General features: G+C 36.9%; 1 long non-coding RNA gene across 1 annotated transcript in view; it reads right to left on the bottom strand.

Moving 5' to 3' along the window:
• LOC116485360 overlaps window positions 1-12095 on the bottom strand; it is a 74477-nt gene that overhangs the window by 34205 nt on the left and 28177 nt on the right. The gene's annotated exons all lie outside the window — the stretch shown is intronic.

Here is a 12095-nt window from a genome sequence, read left to right as displayed (position 1 = left end):
TATAGAAATGGGCTTAGTGCTTTTGCCACCTCACTCCTCTTGGCTATCCTTGCCACACCGCAGGCTCTGACACATCCTTTGGCTGCCACAGGCAGTATGACTTCCAGGACTCTGGCACAGCAAAGTGACGCATGGAGCCTGTGGCCTTTCTGTTTCCATTGCTGATCACTTCTTCTGATGACTCTTATGTGAGCTGTCTTTGGCTCAAAGACTTCAAAACCAGGTGTCCTCAGAGATAAGTCCTCTTTCCTTGGTCATCAGTCCACCTACAAATTTTAGTTGCCAATTATTTGAAAAGCTGTCTTAAGTACTCACCTGTACAAGATAGTGCAGGAAAGTGTCTGCCTCTTTCAGTAATGAAGGGGACAAAATACAGTGAAGGAATTTGCTTCCCTTTGGAAACTAAAATCTATTTACTAGTCTTCCTGCCATTTAAATAACTAATATCAGAGAGGTGGGTCATGGCTCAGGGGGTTATAGGAACAGCTAATTCTGGCTACCACTTGCTCCTTGAGAAAAGTAAATCTTTCATGTTTTTTTTTTTTTTTTTCTTCTTTTTATTAAAAAAAAAAAGTGTCTGAATCTAATATAATGATGAACATTTGGTATTTTATCCTTTTTTTTTTTTTTTTCTTTTTTTTTTTTTTTTTTTCAGTAGCAGTAGACCACTCAAAGACAATGCAGGAGAGGAAGTACTACTATTCTGTGTGTGTGTGTAATTTCTCTATGGTAATTTCTGCGAGGGTAAAATTGGTCAAATTCACTGACTCATCTCAGCCAAAAATTAGATGAAAAGGGTCCAGATATTTGTTTCAATATGTAAAGATATCTATTTTTTAATTTGAAGGTTTTGTGTGTGTGTATGTTTATTTTTTTTAAGATTCACAAAACATAAAATGAAAAAAAAAAAAAGTTTGGTTTCTGAACTAGTATTTTTCAACAAACCTAAATGGCTATTATTCATAAAATTGTACTTAGAAAAAGTAGAGACAGATGAAACTCTTTTTTTCCTGAGCTCCTTGGAGACCAGTGAAGACACTATTAGCTTACTTTAATACTGAGCTGAAGTAAGGCTCTACCTACCCATGTAGTATAGCTGTATTTAACTAAACATATTCCTATCACTCTACATTGGATACAATCAATTATTTTGCACCTATGGTTTTCTGTGGCATACCATTATATCACGTCAGCCTTTTGTTTGACATCAAATCAATGTGATACATGAGGAGTTTTATCAGAGCTGCTTTAATTAAGCAAGATATTTTATTCACTTTGTGAATATTTGTTTCGGGTTGCCTGTAACAGATCATGAAGTACAAGCAACTAAATGCTTCCAATGAAACATCAAATGGGGTATCCTGCACTCTGCTGATTAATTACATAATATTTAGATCATTTAGCTAATCTGTTGAATGCATATCGCATAGTTAATGAAAGATTTCAAGGCTCCAGGCAGACTTTAAGAAATGAATCATCATTTGCAGTACACAGTCTTCATTACTCACTGAAGTAATGCAGCATCCAAAGGTACCAAGCTTGAGCTGGGAGAGGTGCAAAAGACATTGTTACCCTGCCAAAAATTTGCTTGCTGTCTATTTTCTTCCTACTTGAGGAGTCACACAAGGCAGGGTATATAGATACTCTGGCTTCTTCATGGGGCAGAGAGTACAGAGAGTACTCTCAGAGGTACTTTTGAGAAAAGTGTCTTTTCATCTCATCCATTTTTCTCTGGAAAGCACTGCAGCCTCTAGGAACCAAGGTGTTCCCCTTGCACTGCTGTTCCTGGTAAAACTTTAAGGAGGCAGAAAGAATTATAACTCTTGTCCAAGCAGAAAAAAAATCTGGAATGTACTAGATTTTTTTTCCTTCTTCCCATATGCAGCAATATATGATTAGTTAACAATGGTTGAAAAGTCATCGTTATCACCACTGTCTTATTGTCATGGCTTGGGTAATACATAATGCATTTGTTTTTCAGCCAATTAGCAACAATTAAAGATATCAGTTAACTTCTAAAATGACTGTGAGTTTTTTTGTTTTGTTTTGTTTTGTTTTCCATAATTCTGAGGGCCAAAGGTTTATTGAGTTTCTCTGGGATCGTTGGAGAAAAAGCATAACTCTTTTATTTATTTATTTATTTATTTCTAAAGAAAATATATGGAAACGTGAAATGGAAGCTTCACTAGACTCCAGCTCCATGTTGTTCTGTGATCCTGCTCACTAGGTCTGAGCTGGAAGTCAGGTTTGTAGCAAAACTTGTTATGAGGGCTCAAGAGACAAAAAGGTTAAAAAATTAGAAATGGTAAGGTAGAAAGGCATGTGGGCTGACAAGTCAAAAATGAGATCTACTTAGTTACAGACTGATTTAGTTGATCAGGCTACTCCTTGTTCACTGATTGGTCACACAAAGGAATGACACAAATGACATGATGCAGATTTGAAATAAATACAAATGATAGAATCTTTCTCCTGGGATGCAGTCAGGAGACTCCAGAGACACATGCCTCTCAGCATCTTTCACTGCTCTGCACTGTTATCAAAGCCCAGGAGCATTGGCGGTCATCCTGCCCTCAGCTCCTTTGGTGGTAGGAACTGCTAGTGCTCTCCCTATCTGACTCAGCCAAAGTCAGCTGGGATAGCTAAGATCCATCTACTCCTGTTTTTTTTTTTTTTTTTTTTTTTAAACTCACTCTGACTGAAGTAGATTAAGGACCATGTGCACTATCCCTCTGTCTGCAAACCCTCCAGCAGAGGTGGGAACAAACAGCTGAGGTAGAAGTGATAATGTCTTATCTGCTCCAGCCTCTTTCAAAACTTATGGGGTATGTAGCAAAAAAGATGCATACATCTCCTCCTCTTTCTGTATGTGGTCAGGACCTGAGTTTCATATCTCATCTGAAAGACAACACATCCAGGAGCATCCTGGGAGAGCAATTTAGTACTGAGTCAGAGGGAAGAGAATGAGTCACTGCAGCTCTTAGATTTTTCTTGGAAGTTTCTCACTAAAGCATTGACCCAGCCTGACACTGTTTAGTAGATGACATCAGAGAGACTAGAGTTTATGTTAAATTCAACATGGATAAAGGCTAGGATCCTAGGAAACCAGTTTCAAAAGAGTGGTTAATTCTTTGTGGGGCTGTTAAAAACTATTTAATTGAGGTATTTTCATCATGTACTTATGGTAAAAGAAAAGCAACCCTCTTCCCCCCCAAAATCAGAAGACTCTCTAACCAGAAATCTTGAGCTGTTAAGTAGTAGATACAGCATGTGTTGCATTACAGACTGTTCCTTCCCTTATCGATGGTACACAAAGTGAACTCATTATAATTGGATTGTATTTGGCTAGAAAAAGCTCCAGTCCTTCTTTTTCTTTCTCTCTTTCTCTCTTAATTTGTTTTTTCTTTCTCTCTCCCTCTTTCACTCTTGCTCTTTCTTTTGCTCTTTCTATTTCTTTCTCTCTTTCATCATCGAAAGAAAGCTACCTGATTTTTGCAGTGAAGCTGCCTGCAATCCTTTGAAGAATCCCCTCATCAACAGAAAAGCATCAATGGCAGTGCCAGGTTGTCCTCATGGAGTGGTGCTCTGATGATTATCAGTGAATTGGCAATGATTAGTGACTCACTGTTGCTCATTCTTAATCCAGCCCTGCTTGTACTGCCTTGTGGGAAGCAAATCGGAGCACATGCACAGGAAGAAGCCTCAGAGTTATTTTGCTGGCAGCCTTCCAGAAACCTCCTTTGCACTGTAACTGCCTGTCTGCTACCCACAAAGTTTGCCATCCGGCTGAAGATTTTCTTCTTTTCTGCTGCAGCAGACTTGAAGCCATGTGACACAGACAACCATACATGTGCAAAAGCTGTGTTTGCTGTGTCTTGTCCTCAGTGTGCTACTCCATGACTATTCAAAATGCAGAACTGGCTAGAATGTAGTATGGTTCCAGTCTGGCCCATGTGACTTGGATCACCCTAGTTCAATACAGCAGGACTTAAATGGCCTGTGGACCAGAACTCCCCACCCCACCCCCACCCCCCTGCCACATAACACTCTCATATGGGACTGAGAACAGGGGACAGTAGAAGGACAGGCCAGGAAGTTAGTTGCAGAAGCAGGACTTTTAAGAACCTGAGCTGGTGAAGCTGGAAATTAGCCAGTGAAGGTATCAGAAAGTAAATGTGGCTGTCTCAGTTCTCTCAAAATGCTATAGATTCTGTTCCTTTTTTACTAACCCTTCTGCCTCTGTTGCACCAATTTATTTCCTGCACAGAACTGGCTAGAGACCATACAGTTGACTCGGTCTGTTTTGTATAATCCCAGGAATACATAAGCAGCAGTGGAAAAAATATTTTTTTTTTCTTTAAAAAAACAACAACAAAACATGACTGTTTCATGGCCAGTTCCAGACCTCAGTAAAAGCTAAGCTTCCCATACAATCATATGCACACAATGTTTAAACACAAGGGTTAAGCACATGAAATTCAAGATAAAATGAATCCCAATATATTTTCAATCAACTGTTCTTTAGCAGCTGTAAGGAAACACTAGGTACCTATACAAATGACAGTCTTTTTAGTTTAGCCAACATTTAGAGCAATAATTCTCAGAACCTAAGCTAAAGGCAAAGACATGCTTAGCAGCTATATGCTCAACAGCACCATTCCTGGAAAGGAAGAATGTTTTTGATACCTGGAAGAATTTATAAAATAAGGCAATTATGTTCTACAATCACTTAGTAAGAGGAGTAGGTCTGTTAGGGTCTCTAGTCTTTGACTTTGTTTTTCATGCCGAACATATTTTGTCACTTTTGTTCTCATTGCTTTGAGCTGTTTCTGGCATAGTGTGTAAGTTCTGCTTACTGCAGCTATACATCTTGAAAAAACATGAAGTTGTTTATACGCAATGTTTTGATGGATGGAATGAAAGCTGGCATTTCAAGGCACATTTTGAATGTTTGCATCCAGAGTTCTTGGCACTCTGGTGCATCCTGAAAAAAAAAAAAAAAGGAAAACAGAAAAAAAGTTCCGCTTCAATAGCATGAAAACCTCATTGTATTTAATGGGTGGCTCCAGATGAGGTGGCATCCACACAGCCACCTGCCTGCCAGGAACTCTGTCCAAGTGTCCAGGTGTGTACTAGATGGGGTAGGGTGTCCTCTTTTAATTGCAGGACACCTTTCTATGCCTGAGAAGCAAATCTGTTATTCTAAGGGTGAAGGGATACCTCTCAGAAGACTTTTGGACACATCTCTAGTGTCTTTAGGTTTTGACTGTCTTGGTTTCCCAGAGTTAAAAGGGCTCCCCTGACCCTCTGTCCTTTCTCTTACTGAAATCCTTGTCCACATGTCCTTTAGGCAAAAGACAACTGGGATATGCTTTTTTATGCATACTAATTTCTCAAGCTTTTGTACTTCTGTTTTGGGAGAGAAAAGGACTGTTTGAATTTGAATTGTCATCTGAGGAAGATAACATAGGAGTGGCTTGTGTGATTTGCAGTACACATAGTCTTTTTGGTCTATGTGCCATTGCATGTGACTCCAAGGACTATTCCTTGCGCATGAGCACATTTCTGGTTAATATATCTTATACTTCTGCTCTGTGAAACCAGCAGCTGCTCAGCAAGCCACAGACCATGATGATCAGCAGTGGCACAGTGTGTTGGAGTGGAATGGAGACCTTGGCTTTGTGCTGCATAACTGGGACACAGAAGATTTCATCACCAGGCAGGAGTTGGCTGCCAGTCTGGCACGTTGTGTGATGTGTGATGGGTCTACAGAAGGTTAACACTGCATACCCTTGGTGTCTGCTCAATGGTTCTTCATTAGCAGCTGCAGTGACTGAGAAACCTCCTGTTTCTGCTTTTGACATCACTTGCAGGTCACAGTTTCCTAGCACCAGTCTGTGCCAACAAGCAAAGTCCCAAGGACGTGTTGTGTCTGTGCTCCTCACGTTTGTTAGGGCAGGCTGTCCTACTGCAATTGAAATCAAGGGCCAAAACGCCCATTGAAGTTAATGAGAACATGGGTGAGCCCACTTCCCATATGGTGCCTGTCAAACACGTGCTTAAGAAACATCTGATATATTTTTATTGTCATCATGTGTTTGTTATAAAGATTAAGACTTGCTAAAGCTTATGAGTTCTGAAACTGTAGGCTGCAAGAAATTCCCAACTTTTGTATAAATATCCAGCTTTATTCTTTTGTGAGACAACCACATGCCAGCGTGAGGACTCATATGATTCTGGGTGCAAGTTAGAAAAGCCATCTGCTTTAAGACACACTTAATGCACTTTGTGGCAAACTCTGTGGCTTCTGTCAGTGAAACATTCGTTTACATAAACCTACAGCATTGGGTCAATTTAAATAAATTTCTGATGCATAATTGAGATATTTAGGATAATTAAGACCGACCTTTACCATTTCTGCTTTTTTTTTTTTTTTTTTTTTTTTTTTGTGCAACTTTTTGATATCTGCTCTCTTAGTCAATGTGAATCTGAACTATAATGCTATCACATTGTAGTAAAATCATTATAATAACAATGCTGTTATAACAACAACAACAACAAAAAACATTCAAATGATATTTGATCCTGATAGATATTCTCCACAGATTAATGTCTCATTAGGTGGTTCATTTCATTTTAAATAGGTCCCTGAACTTCAGGTAGATGACCAAAATTTTAATATGACATTACAGTGGCCAGGATTTATCTGTTATGAAACAAGCTTACTGTTTTATGTCACCTTGACTTTGAGCAAATGTATCATATTATAACCGAAATTGTTCGGAGTAAAATGGAGCATAAAAGAAAAATGATTCTGAATAAGGTACAGGCACAAGTTGACTTTCATGCTTCCTAAGGACAGAGACTAGAGGAAAGTGTGAACCTTTGCTGTTGTAGGTTTGCTTTTACTCCACAGAACTGCTTGGGGAGCCCTCCAAGACTTAGTGGAGTGGACTGGACATAAATTGAAGATGGCATAGGAAAGATGCAAAAAACCCCTAAAAGATACCATCCCACAACTTCTTTCTATTGTGGTTAATTCTTGACAGTGTCATCATAAGACAGGGAATTTTTTATCTTCTTTTGTTAGCAGTAACAGGACTTTTTTTCTTTTTTCATAATTGATATACTTCCTATATCAGTGATATTTTTCATATCAGTTTGTGAGTAATAAAAATCTGATAGGGAAAAGGAATAGAACTACACAGCAGCTATGTTGTTTGTAGGAAGCCAAAGTGAATTTAATATAATTTATTCTACTCAGGATAAAAATCAATATCTATTTTGAATGGATAAGAACCTCTCTTGAGAGGAGAAAAATCTTCATTTACTTCTGCTGCACCCACAGTGATTTCCCACTCTGCTGCCTGAAGCTTATTCTTCACAGTTAATAATAAACATCATTGACTAAACGATGACTGCAGTTCCTCTGCTGGAATCACAAACATTCACTTATGTTTTAGCCAGCGCTGTTCTCCCCTCAGTACATTCATTCACAGCACACTCTGCATTACTAGAGGCTCTGTTTGTTCACGGGCTTCAGCCACAGTCAAACTCACTTAAAGTAGAACTGTTAACATTTTCCAAATAGTTGTGAAACACCTAATAAACCTGTATGTTCTCCTTGCGCTTCAGTTAGTTACTGCCTATTTACCATAGCAGAAAAAAAAAGAAGGACTTTGACCTCTAGAATAGAATTTCAGGGGCGATCTCATCCAGAACGTCTGAAAAATGTGTCACCTCAAGTCACTAACCAATTTAACCTTTACTGTGTTTCATACTTAACAGAGAAAACAATTTCCTCTAACTGTATCCTAAGGGTACTGAGGATATACTGATATCACTTACACTGTATTCTGGCAAATAAGGTTTCAATTTCATCTTTGGTATTCAAAGAGTTGAGTCTAATGATACTATATAAAAGTGGTGATCTCTTCTGCATTGATTTCCAAAATACTAATTTGGTAATGCAAAAGGTGAGTGGTGATAAGCTTCTAAAAATGGTTAATTTATCTGCTGTAAGTTTAAAAAACATTGGCTTGGCTTCCTAATAAATAGGTGACTGAATTAACTCCTGGAGAGTTAACCAAAATAGTTGTTTGTAATATGAGAAAGTCTGAAGGTTGTTTGAAAGACTTGTACATTATATTTTTTGAAATGGATTTGAACAAGCTCATAATGTGTTGTAAGTTTGTCCTCCAAATAGTATAAAATACCTGTAAATCCTGAAATACAATTTGAAGTGTTTCTCCAGGCTGTGATTACAAAGCATCCTTCATCCATTTTAAAAGCTAATGTTAATCAAGGCTTAGCTATGAGTGAGAGAAAAATGCATCTGAATAATTAAGCTAGATAGCTTGTGTCCTGCTTCCATATGACCAAAAATATGCCTCCTCTTGGATTATTTTCTACTTTCTTGTAATCTAAGAAATGATTTACTATACAGACAATACAGTTTCCATGGTAAATACAATACCAAAAAAAAAAAAAAATTCCTTTCAGTTACAAATTTATTTATCTTCCTGGCATTGCTAGTCACATACCAGCCATGTAACATAATATAATAACATTCTTAGCTGTAGACCTGGAGTTGCTGGAGGAGGCCACGCAATGGTTGTGTAATGCCTTGAGTGCAGTCCTATGAGGCTGTGCCTACTTACTTGTATTGAGTCTGCGCACACGAAATACTGTACGTTATGTTTCTGCTTCAAGTAACTAATTAATGAAGGCTGAAATAATTAATGATGAATGTAACAGAAGTACAGTGTGGGTACCAAGGTTAACAAGTTTATCTCATTCCTTACCATTCATTATCTGTGCATCTCTGATATTAATTGACTAAACTGTGAAAACAAGAATGGAATAAGTATAACTTAACACCTATGTGTCCTGCAGTATTCCAATTATACTTTTGCCAATGTGAAAGGTGTGCAGTAAATCATCAATCAGACTACTGAAGTGAGAGTGTAGCAGGTAACACCAGAAGATTCACTCCCCAGGGGCAATGGTATTGTTACAACTCCCTGTTATTAAGCAGCAATACTATTGGAAGGACAGCAAAATAATTATGTTGTTTTATTTCAACCTGGCTGCTGATGTCATTCCTGTCAAAACAAATGTGAAAAAAAATCCACTTGGGATGCAGACTTCAGCATGACTTCAGCTCATGCTTAAGTCATGATGAAAGGTGCCTAGGATATCTTCAAAAATACTTAACAACTCAGTGAACAAGGTTCAGAACCTGCAGGAATAACTCTCATCTTCTCTTCTAAAAAAAATAAAGAATAACAAATCTTTCTTGTTATTAAAAACAAATATCCTAAGAGCATCTGGACTTTCCAAATGTTTAGCATGTGGATGACTCACCAACTTTATGCTAAGATACCATGCTGCTATTTCAAAACCAAAATATCAGCTTTGACATTTTTATATGTCGCACAGAGATCCGTAGTCTTTCTCATTATTATATATCATTTCAGCTTTTAAAGTCTAAAAAGAAGCTTGCATTAAGCATGATGCTGATTTTGAATTAAAGAAAGTCTTGTACAAAAAAGATATTTTCTCTGACAAACTCTGTTTGTCAAAAAGAATTGTATTTAAAAATACATTTGCCTTTACTTTTCTTGTTTGGACAGGCTCTCATATTAGCTGAATTGTACTTGTTGCAAAATTTGAAATAGGAGGAAAAAAGTTATACATTTTTTTTCCAACTAACTCAGGACTTAGAACTGACCAATTAAGATGGTCTTTTCAGGAATTCTCTGTTCACTGGAGCTTGCTAGTAGACTACTGAAAGTGTAGCTTTTCTACCACTTCTTGTGAAGAGACTTTGACTGCTCAGGAACGTCATTTATAATGGGTGTGGGAGGGAAGAGACGTATGTATTTTTATGTACTTTTATGTAATTGCAGATTTCCTTGCTATTATTTATCTATCTATCTATCTATTTATTTATTTTACCAATATGAGTGATTTAAAAAAGCAGATTTTTTTATTATTATTTTTATTTATTTATTTATTTTTGGGGGAGTGTGGTGGTGCTTGTATAGAACTTGAAATATAAAAAACTTTCTTAAAGAATTTGCAACTGTAAAACTTCATTTTGGCTTATGTGACTACATATAATTTTCATGCACAATGAATATACACTTATATCCTCATTGTGGTCATGCAGGTTGTTACTTAGAATAAAATAGACCATGATTCTTAGCTTGAGTGACCAATACTGAGAGAAAGTAATCTAAGCCTAGGAAGGAAAAATGTGTTCCCATGTCACATCTATTATGTTGATAAACAAATCAAGAATAAACTTGCTATTTTTCTTTTGTGATACATGGAATTTCAGATTGTACTGGGTTTGTACTGGCTGAGATGGAGTTAGTCCAGGCTGCACCAGTCTCTGATTGCGTCCTTTCAAAGCAAGCTAGAACTTTTAGCTACACTTTAATGCAATGCATGAGCTGGATATATCAGTGTAATCATAGCGACTTCATAATCTCCCTATATGTGTCCATTGCTATTTTCTTTGGATCTGTATATAAGATAATTGAATAGTCTCTCTCCTGGGCAACAATCTGCATTTCCTGAGGTCTAAAAATCCCTTTGCTTTCCTTACTCTTAATCCTGTTACCCATAGCAGTCCATTAGGTATACGGTTCCTTCTCAGTAGCTAATGAGACTTAAATAAACATACTGAGAGACGAACACAGCCTCTACAGTTTAATAAATGATGCTGATCCTGGTCTCAATTACACTGGTGTAAATCTGGAACAGCACCACTGCTCACAGTTGAATTGCTCTAGATTTATATCAGAGCTGTATTTAGACCGTAGATTTTAGTTTTCTAACCTGCTGGAACTTTATTACTGTGATTAAAGCCATTTTAAAAAACAACATATAAAGATAACAGATGAAGTTGTGTTCCTATTTTTTGCCATATCTCCACATACTGCAACTCTAGCTCTATTTTTTTTATCTATTTTATAACCTTATTTTTCCAATAGTTAAGGAACTGATAACATTTTACTGATAACTGATAAGATAACATTGCATATTGTAATTAGAAGACCAATATTTCTTTTCTTACAGAAAACCCTTTAACTCTGCCCTTGAATTTTTGTACTTTTGTCTGCAAATAACGTGCAGCCCAAGTTTTTAAACATACCTTGCCATCTTGTTCTTAATTAAAATAAAGTTATTTGAAAGATGGAAGAAACACAATGCATCTTAAACTAGTCAAAGGAACAAAGCACTGTTTTGTTCTATAAAGCAAGTAGTGCCAGAGATAGCATGATCACATTGCCAATGTTATAATGAACAAGTTGTTCAGAATCTGCCAAAAATCAAAGGTGAGTCAATGGAAAAAAAAGACATTAAGAGGAGAGACACAGACAGTCAGCTTTCAGACAACACAAACCTCTGAGTCAAGCAGTTTTCTACCATGTTTTTCCTTTTAGCTCAAAATAATAGTAAACAACAATATATATATATATATATTTTTTTTTTTTTACAGCAACTGAGTAGCCTTCCTATTTACTAGTTCATATAGACTATGAGTAAAAATAAATATACACAGTTTAGAGAAGAATATCTATGTGCTTTAATTCTAATGTGGAGGTGTCAAATATGCATTAAGCTTCATGATATTAACCTTGGTTGAAGCTGATTCAGCTCACTAATTTTTCTAGAAAGTGCTAGAATTTGTTGAAAAAGTGAAATCTGAATTTATGTTGAAAAGTTATGAGGAAGCATAACTCCCTGGTTGTATGTGTCTTGAGAACTTAAAAATGAAGTAATTTTAAGTTGATATTGGGTAAAAGTAATTGCCATTCTTGATGAAAGGATGATCTTCGGTAGTGCTGAGGACAGGAATCCATACATATTGTAATAGTTACCCACATCTTCCTGTTATAATAAGAAGAAAATGTGTGTGGGAAGGGGGAGGGGGAAGAAGATAAAAAAACCTGTGCAACAGAAGCCATTTAAAAGACAAGATTTGCCAACTATCGTTACCATAGTTACCTTGCATTATAATTATAGAAGAAAGATCTGTGATAGTCTAATTTAACCATGTGTGGGACGTATCAGTGATTGGA

The sequence above is a fragment of the Aythya fuligula genome, chromosome 1 (genome assembly GCF_009819795.1).
Source record: "Aythya fuligula isolate bAytFul2 chromosome 1, bAytFul2.pri, whole genome shotgun sequence".
NCBI classification, from domain to species: Eukaryota; Metazoa; Chordata; class Aves; order Anseriformes; family Anatidae; genus Aythya; species Aythya fuligula.
The sequence above is the reverse complement of the archived record's forward strand: the minus strand, read 5'-3'. Positions and strand labels throughout refer to the sequence as shown.